The following is a 9593-nucleotide window of genomic DNA, read 5'->3' as shown; positions in this document are numbered from 1 at the left end:
TCAATTTTTCTGTGTGCCCATCCCTGCTTTATTCATTTTCTCTTGGGGATTTCACTTGCAAGGACTTCTTAAGAACCTAATGAGAAACACCAGGCAGGCTCCACAATTGCTGCTGGGATCTTCCCAACTTCATATGGGAGAGACCACAGAGAAAGAGCATCACTTTATGAACAGGGACATGTTTGTGCTCCTTTCTCTGAGAGGCCTTTCATTGAAAAAATAAACATTTTAATTTTGTTCAGGGCCTTTTTTTCCATTTCCCCTTTCCTTTGAATTGCATCAAGAAAACTTTGAAGTCCCTTTGTTATACTCTGTGCTCCATTTTTGCCTAGGAATCCTTATCTAGAACCTGCTTGGGTTCACAGATTGCCAGTTCTGTCAGGACTCAGTTTTGCTTAAACAGTTTCTTTTTCACTGCATTTCAGGTGTGTGATGATTTTGGGTCCAAGCACACTTCACTGTTTAGGTTTGAGCAAAGTAGGCTGTGAGGAAACCATGGCAAACGGGCTTACCTTTGGATCCAGGCTGTGCATGGCAAGGGGCACAGCAGAACAGCCCCCCACAAGGGATTCAGACCTGCCAAGAAATACCTCAAAGCCTCAGGGAGGGAACAAGAGGGGCTTTTTCTCTCTGTTAATGACTCCACTATTTGATAAACTTTTAAATATCTTAAAAATTCTATTCTGGTTGAGGACACTGAGGAGATGGTCAAATCTAACTGATTTGTCTTCTTTATTCTGGTATAATAAAAAAAGGTTGTAGCTAAGTATGTGTAAAAAAGGCTTAAATGTCAGCATAATTAGTCTTTTTAGTAGCTTTTATTTGTTAGTTTACATATGACTTCATAATTGCAATTAAACCTGATGTGAGAAGATTCCATCAACCATCTTTCTAAAAGAAAAAATAGTTTTATTTCTGATAAGTTCACACAGATTCAGAAGAGAAACATCTCATTCAACAATCCTACAATATTTACGCTACTTTTTTTTTGGTCTCTTGCCTTCAGTGCACAAGCATTCACTGCAGTGACAATGACATCCCACAGCCATGATAATGGCAAAGTTTCTGTCAGTGTTTTTGCAGCTCTTTGCCACTTTGAGGAGTGTTTTTCCTGTGCAGAACTGCACAAGTTTCTTGTCTTTGCTTTTAACAGAGGTAGCTGTTTTTCTCTCAGCAGAATCTCTACTTCAGCAGCTGTGTGTTCTGCTAAGCTTGTCTTGGGAAACTCCTGGAAATTTCTTCCCTGTCAGAGCTTTCTGCTTTGCTCTTTGACACAATAATCTTTAAAGCATCTCACAGGAGTATTTCATGAATTTAAGCCCCATGTGGTATGAGATTGGCATGTGGAGCTTCTGAAATTGTGTGAATGAGAAATGCCTTTTTGGCCTATTTGGAATCATGTCAACTGTCTTCATCTTCTCTGCTTAACTTTATAGAGGTGATAAATATGCCTCAAATTTTGTGCACAGATTGGATTTTTTTTTTTTTAATCCAGTAGTATGTAAATTATTTCCCATGACATTCCACTTCTGGTTTGGTGGTCTTGGAGAGTCTGTTTGCAGTGATGTAGTAACTTCTCCAGACACTAGTAAACCTTATTCACAAACCTGTCTGACTCAGGTTTTGCTGCATCAGGTGAAAGCAGGCACATGGTACTTAGCTTAGGGACTAAAACTGGGCTTTCAGGGGCAAGCGCAGATGGGAGGAGCCTTTCTTGAGACACCAGATGATGCACGTATTACAAATCCTTTCAGTAAAACCTGCCTGTTTACTTGCTTTCATCTTATAGCTAAATTCAGTTATAATAATTATACATTGCCTACTTAAAACCCTTTTGCTGTTCAATTAGTTGCTGTATTTACCTCACACTTATTCTTAAACTGTAACTCTGCAGTTTCTTCAACAGCTGTCATACTTTAGTGCAGACTAACCTCTTTAACTTAGTGGGGAGTATGAGTGTGACTGTTTCATACATGCTTTTTATGATCACAGCCTCTTGCAAACTGCTTTAAGTTCTATAGGGATAAAAGACTACTTAAATCTCTGATTATGGTTATTATGACTATGCTAACAAGAGCTGGATGAGGAACAAGAAATTCTGTCTTGCAACAGTCTCTAAGGTTTTGAAATTCCCCATTGGAACAAGATCAAACCTTTTACTGTCTGTGAAGTAGAGCTGTTGAAACGTCCATTTTCAGATTCCCAAGTCAGATTTTTATTTTTAATTTGTGATCTTTGTGACTTCACTTGAGATCCCAGATACCTACCTGAGCTAAATTCTAGATGTCATTAAATAACATTTTATTTAATGAAAAATGCCCTGTTGAAGACATTTTGAAGAGCTGTAACATTCACTTCTAGTGTTTCCATTTCAAGGAGAAAAAAACACACATTCTTATCCTCTACTTGGGAAATGGGAACTTACTGTATTTCTTTATGTTTAGAGCTTTGTAAACAGATCCTAATGGAGATGAGATTAGTAAATAATTGACAGGGGTGTGTATTAAAGGTGTCTACCTTAAGAGTGTACACAACCAGTCTGAATGTCACTCCCCCTTGGCTTTGTACACTGCTTGCTTTCTTCAGTCACTCATGTGACACTTGCCAATTTTCAGTAACCACAGAAAACAAATCTTTAAAACCCACAAGGAGAACTATCAGATAACGCCAGCATGCAAAACACATTGTGTTGAAATGGAATTATTGGGTGACCTCTGGGAGAGTGGCCAGGGGGAAGGTGGATAACTGTGTGTCTTGAAAATAAATTGTCCTTTCACTGCCTCAAAAAAGGAATGTGTGAAAGATGTCAAAGGTCTGTTACCAACTGGAGCTTTCACACGTGTTGAGAAAGCAGAGCAGCTGCACAAGGTCTGCAAGGCTGCCCACACATAACTGCAGGTCAGAGCACAGGGTGAGCAGCCCAGGCAATGCTCAGGTGAGGAATGGACATTTCCCAGTAAATAATTTTGCCACTGTTAAACAGGCTTGCATCCAGATTTCATTCAGTGTGCCCTTAAACATTGCAGAGACCATGTCTTGAAATATTAGTGTGGGTTTTTTTCTTTTACACAGAAGAGATAACTAGGCACACCTCAGATGTGGCAGGGGAAATGAAATCTCTCTGTATTCTGTGTGCTTGGAGCCTCCTCATACTTCAGAATGGGAAGTTCCCATCAGTGTCATGTGGGACTTGCCCATTATGTTTTTTCTTCATACTCCTGAGCATAGTATTGAAAAATGAATGTGTTCCTTCTGTTAGAGACCAGGCAATAGTGCAGCAAATAATCCGTTCACAGAATCACAGGAGAGACTTCTACCTGCATCCATATCATTGTTCTCTTGGTTCTGCTTGTATAGCATCTATTTCTCCTCCATTCTTCAACCTTCTCATGAGATGAATTCATTGTATTGATTAATCTCCAAATATCTCTTGGGTTTTTGCCATCTAAAATTTCAACTACTTGCCAGCTTGTAACAAGCAAAAATATCAAGTGGGGATTGTCTGAGTTCAAACTCTCTTCTGTATTTTCTGGATGAGAAATATTTTTGGCACTGCTAATCCTTTCCACCAACCCTTTTTTGGAAACATGGAGGGCAGAGATAATGGTTTAAGTGAGGAGGGGCAATAAACTTTTTTGACTTTTTGTGTAATATAGTGATGTGGTAATATCTGGGACGTGTCCATGTGGTCTGGTTGTTTGATGTTGAGCACTCCCGTGTTTCAAAGCTGCAGCTGATCATTCCCAGCAGCAAGAGCACAAAAAAGTGACTGGAAGGGACAGCTTGAATAATGAGGAATACCCTTTTGAATGGTTTCTCCCAAGTCCTTCTTGTGTTTCTGTCTTTCAAGTGTTTCATTTCTCCTGTTGGGACACCAAGCCCCACAGAACAGGTGGAGTGGTAGCAATACTCACATACTTAAAATTAACAAGGAAGGCACAGATTAATGGGTGGGTTTTTGTTTTGTTTTTTTTTTTTTTAATTTTTTGTTATTGCTCTTTGTTTTTTTGTTTTATTGGGCTTGGCGTTTGGGTTTTTTTGTTTCTATTAGATGTTTTTCTCTTTGTAACAACTACTTTAAGCATTTCTTGTAACTAGTCTTATCTACTGCTCCTCCAGCAGACAGGAGTGTTTTGTTTATTTTAGCTAGATGGCTAAATCCTTTAAGCCTCTCAGAAACTTACTCCTGCATTTCAAAGAGCTCTGTGAATACAAAGTGAAGAGAAATATAAATATGCAGAGTGAACTGTCACCCTAGCATTACTTACTTATTACTTACTTACTGTGCATTTGCCTCTGATGATTTGAGTGTCTTTGTCTCAGTTCATTTCTGTAGTCTTGGTCTTGCTTTCCTTGGACTGCTGCTCTTACTGGCATTCCAATGTTCCCCATAGTAGTTTTTTCAGGATTTCTTTCCTTCCAAACCTCGTAAACCTCGCTACAAGCAGTAATATCACACAGTTCCCTCATGTCCCACTGTTCCTTTATTTCTCTCCTTTGGCTGCCTTCTCTCCAGCTCAGATCCAGGACCCTGTTCCACTCAAATTCTCTTGTGCTTTTTCTATGACTGACTGATAGAGGGAAACACTAGGAAGACATCAGACACTTGTGGGTTGTGTAGATTGCAAAATGTAATGTCTTTTTGTAGAACATGAAGCAATTGCATGGCTAAACCATAAATCCAATAAATTAATAGGGTCCTGTTAGTTAAAGGACTTCAGACATTGCCTGTACTGCCACTAAAAACTGTTAACATGTCACTGCAGAAAGTGACAATCTGCCCATGCAAAAGGGATGTTATTTACAGTACTACCTTACATAGGAAGCTAATTCCAGAGCTGCTGTTTTAATGACTTTAGCATTCAAAAATTAACTCCTAGCACTTCCCACATGTAAGTGCAACATGCACAATAGATGCATGTTGACACTGCTTTGAAACTTTCTTTAATTTTCCTAAAGGCTTTTTTTCCTTAATCCCTTTGCATTTAGTCCCCTGCAATCATTGAAGATAGCTTGGTAAACCAGAAAATCAGGTGGTTTGCTGCAGTATCTTTGAGACATTTCCACCAAGCAGCTGATGAGGTGGATTATAGCCTGCATGCCATGTCCCATGGACGGCCTCCTCACCTTTCCCACACTGCAGGTCTTGGTATCTTCTGGGAAGCTGACTTGTCTGTCCTCCAGTGGCTGCATGAAGATGACCCAGAGGCAGATTCACAGGGAGGACGTGGGGCTGACCCAGGTCCAGAGCAGCTGTGACCTGTGCTCAGTGTTCTGTCAGCGCAGCCTTGAGCTAGCATTGAGAACATAAATCCATCTTCCTCACCACCGAGGTGAGCAGCTGGAATCCACCCTGGCAGCATGGTAAAAACACAGTCAGTGGAGCTGGAAGCATGAGGGAATGTAACCCAGCTAGCTTGTAGGGTTTGCAGATGGACTCCCCTGGGTTAATCACTCAGCAGCTAGGAATCAAGTAGAGCTAATCCCTGAAATGCACTGTGAAAACAGGAATAAAAAAGGAAAATACATTAAGCCAATGATTATAACAAGGAAAATAAACATGCAAATAAATCATAACTGATCGAAAAGCAGTAAGTTACAAGGACATGTTTTTGTTGTTTTTTTAATAGTTCCCACTGAGCTAAGAGGAGAAATTTAAAAGGAAAAACTTAACTGATGTTGAAATCAAATTGCAGCATTCAAAAGAATGTGATTAGAATATTTGTTTATCCACCCACCTCAAACACTCTTCTTCTCTTGGGGACACAAATATTGCAATCATAAGAACAATTTTAATTTACGTGGGAAATACATCTTCATTTTGCCCTACTTATAACTTACTGAAGGGAGATGAGACCCAGTGCTAGAAACTACTTTTATGGGAAGTTTCACTTGATAGATTTGAGGGAGAAAACATTGTGTGATCAGTAGGAAATTGCACTTCTACTGCCAGCAGTGGTGTTGTGGGTGTGTGGTAAATCCTTATGGCAGTTTTCATGCGTGTGATGGAAGCATTGGAGTTGCTTGTGCAAATGAAATGAATGGGATTCTGCCAGTGCTCAACAGCTATGATGAAGTGCTCCATTTAGGGAAAAGTATCACTGGTAGTCATATCCATTGTCTTAATTTTTCATGTGTTTCCACTAAAGAACTCGAAGATAAAACTTTTAAGTCAGACGTAGAAAATAAACTCAGCTGACATGTTATCCTTCTGTTTTACTCAATAGTCTTTAGAACTATTATGAATTAAAATACTGCTGTGTTCTTTTTTGCAAGTTTTCACTACAAAATGTGCATTTGTCAAAACCATTTTTAACAAAAAATTAACCAAACAATGGGATGACAGCTAGAATAAGTAAGTGAGGGAATACAAGGACTGAAATGAGGAATCAAAATGATTCTTTCTCAACGTTACTTCTTAAGTCTTAGTTTGTGACATCTTCTTTGTAGCAGCATGGAAATAGTATAAAAACCCTGTTTTAAAATGCCAATATGGGAAAAATATTCTTGGTTGAAAATAAATCAACACAGCACAAGTGCTTCAGATCTGTTGGGAAGTTGCCTGAACTCTTCTGAGAGCATGGTATGTAAATTCAGGAATTTATCTTTCTCTGTACCAGTTTACCACAGTGTTATCTATAATTCGGTTCTGGAAGATGTCTGCTGAGATGGACACAGCCTTCATTGTTCCCACTTTCTCAGAAGAAAGGTGTTGATCAACCCTGATATTTCCACGTATCTTTCCAGAAGCTGGTTTCACTCGTTCTCCAAAGTCTACCCTATCTCTGGATAGCAAAAGTCAGTGTTTAAATTTCTCTAGTAGGTCAGGTTCATGAAAAGCTGACATTTGTTAATGTGCTCCACTTCAATGAGTACAGACTTACTCCCTTGTCTTGCTTTAGGTTGAGACAAAATCCAGTTTTTACATTAGGTCATGAAAATGTGTGTGGGCCAGTACAAACAAATTTGCAAAGGAGTCCTTGTTTTGTATCCCACCATTTCACTCACACCCAACCTACCTTTGCTATTTACAGCTGAAGATTTTTTTTCCGTGAAATATGGTTGCAGAAGAATATATATACATCTTGATCCAGTTGATAAAGAAATTGAGGTAGAATTGCCTCCTTATCCTTCTGCTTCAACTACTAATGAGTACAAGGAAAAACTTCTAAGACAAAATTACAAAGACAGTTCCCTGAATGACCCATAGTAGATAATTTATACAATGCTGGTTTACTTCCATTAGGCCCAAATATGTATTTCCCATTTCTGCCTGAGAGCAATGCAGACATGTGAGCAAATATTGTATCCTAGTGCTCTTGCAAGGGTGTGTGAGCCCTAGGCTGGAAACCAGAGACATTTAAATTGAGATTTTGGAGGTATTGGAAAGAGCACATCTCATCTTGAGGTTTAGACTCACAGAATATGGAGGTGTAAGCTTTGGTAGAGTGTCTGCTTAGTGTATGAGTCTGCATTTTGATTGTAAAGACAAGGAGTATTGGCTTGATCAGGATCAGGTCTTTGTCACTTGGTTTAAAGAAATACAGGGCTCTCTAGCAATGATGCCCAATTCTCTTCTCATACTTTGCTCCAGTTAATTATTTTAAGACTTCTGGATTTACCAAGCTCTAACAAAATTTTACCAGGTATCTGAGACCATATGTTTAAGAAAGCTGGATGAAGAAAAAGACAATCTTTGCTTTATTGTGTCAGCAGTGTCTTATTTAACATCATAATTTTGCTGTAAAAGAAGTGTCAGATCAAAGTTTTAATGTTTACTTTTTTTTTAATTTTTAAAAAAAAAATTTTCATTGCTTGAGGGTGTTCTCTTGTTAAAGCTCCTTGATCCTTAGCGACCTTCTGTGCCATAAGCTGTTTCTTTGGGACATTTTGGCTAAGATTTTCACATGCAAAAGCTCTTTGTGTGTGGAGGGAGATGGATTTCCTGGTGTTACTGAGTGACATCTAAGAGTGTCTCTCTTGGTTGAGAGCTAGCAACGACGTCATGGGAACGGGCAGCATCAGGAGGATGGAAATTTTCCAGATGTCTTAGACTTCCTTTTGGCAACTGGGATCTGGTGAGTTTAGCAGCCAAATCTGCAAGTTTTCAAGCTGGAATCTGGATTTTCTCTGCACTCTCTTCTCCCCTGCTTGCAGCACATGGTAAGACATGTGTGTTTAGCTGTGTGTGCCCCCAGCTTCCGCAGGAGTTATGGGCTCAGTGCCAAAGTCATCAAAGCCTACTGATGGTGTTGCTGGGGAGGCATGAGGTTAAATCACAGGTGCTTGGTTTGCCCTGGTTTCGAGGTGGCAGCAGGCAGATAAAGAATGAGGTGAATAAATAGTGGGCAGGCAGAGTGAGAGATGTGAGATTCAACTGCAGCAGGAAGGTGGCAATTTAACTTCGACGTTAGGAAACCTTTTGGGTGGCAAAGCACTGGAATTCTTATCCTGCATCCTCTCCACACCTGACCTTGTGCCATTTGTGACACACAGGGCATTTATAGCTCTCTGTGATATGACCTCTGCAGGTGACTTCAGACCCTGTTTTGAATTATTCAAGTCTCTCAACCTGCATATCTATGGATTGGCACTGGATGTTTCTCTGTACATTAAAGCATTATGCTGTTCGCTGCTCAAGAAAAAGCTTGTGCTTTCTCTATGAAAACATGAATTTAATTTTGTTCTTCCTGTTGATATTGCCAAGTATCTCTCAGAGAGAGTACCCTGTGTGTTTTCATTGTGGCCATCTGACCTAACATTAACACAATGATTGCATAATCCAAACAACAGAATCCTCTGAGAGAGGAAGAGAAAGAAAGACACAGAGCAGTCAAGTGGCTGACATGCACCACAGAGATCCAACTAAATGTGGAATCAGAAATAATAAAATAATGTATTAGATTTCTCAGCGGAAATATGTTCGATTTTCTAAGGAAGAATTAAAAATACAATACGCAATAAAAGCACTCATCTGTAATACAAATATGTGCCTCAGGCTCCATTCTAACGCCGTCAGGAATTTCAGGAGGCGGCAAGCCATTCATGGCCTCAGGAACCTGAACACCAGCACCCACCCTTCTCCCTAATAAAGAAAACTCACAGGGTCCTGATGTCAGTATGCAGGAGGTGCTTGGGACACTAAAAGCAGCCCGGATAGGCTGTGGAGGGAGCTTGGGTCTGGGGGGCATCCTGCGCCGTGAAGAACCTCAGCAGGCAGCTGGCCACTCGGGCCACAGGCCCCTGAACACCAATGCCAGTCTGTTTTCACAGAAAAAAAACTCCCCAGCCCAGGATCCTGATGTCAGTTTGCAGAAGGTGCTTGGCACTGTCAAGGCAGCCCGAGCTGGCTGTGGTCCTCAGGCTCCATAGCATTTATAAAACAAAGTCATTGTAGCGCATTCTAAAACTGAGAAACATAATTAAAATGCCTTCTTGACATTCTCTTCCCATTTTACTGATTTTCTATCTGCTCTCTCCCTGTTGAGTGCACAATGACAGAAGGGACCAGTCCTGCTCTGCACCACAAGGTCAGGGTGGTTGTGGGTCCTCATCCCTCTAAGCACGTCCAAAGCAGCATCTGTAGGCACTGA

General features: G+C 40.2%; 1 long non-coding RNA gene across 1 annotated transcript; it reads right to left on the bottom strand.

Annotated features, from left to right (window-relative positions):
* Positions 1 to 3204: 3204 nt before the first annotated feature.
* On the bottom strand, positions 3205 to 9234 carry LOC135278447 (uncharacterized). The gene is made up of 3 exons (XR_010345969.1): positions 9104 to 9234; positions 7020 to 7145; positions 3205 to 5496 (listed from the first exon to the last, which is right to left on the bottom strand). It is a non-coding gene; the product is annotated as an uncharacterized LOC135278447 (long non-coding RNA).
* Between the last annotated feature and the right edge of the window lie 359 nt (positions 9235 to 9593).

The sequence above is a fragment of the Passer domesticus genome, chromosome 11 (genome assembly GCF_036417665.1).
Source record: "Passer domesticus isolate bPasDom1 chromosome 11, bPasDom1.hap1, whole genome shotgun sequence".
Classification (NCBI taxonomy): domain Eukaryota; kingdom Metazoa; phylum Chordata; class Aves; order Passeriformes; family Passeridae; genus Passer; species Passer domesticus.
This window is presented reverse-complemented; position numbering and strand designations above follow the sequence as displayed.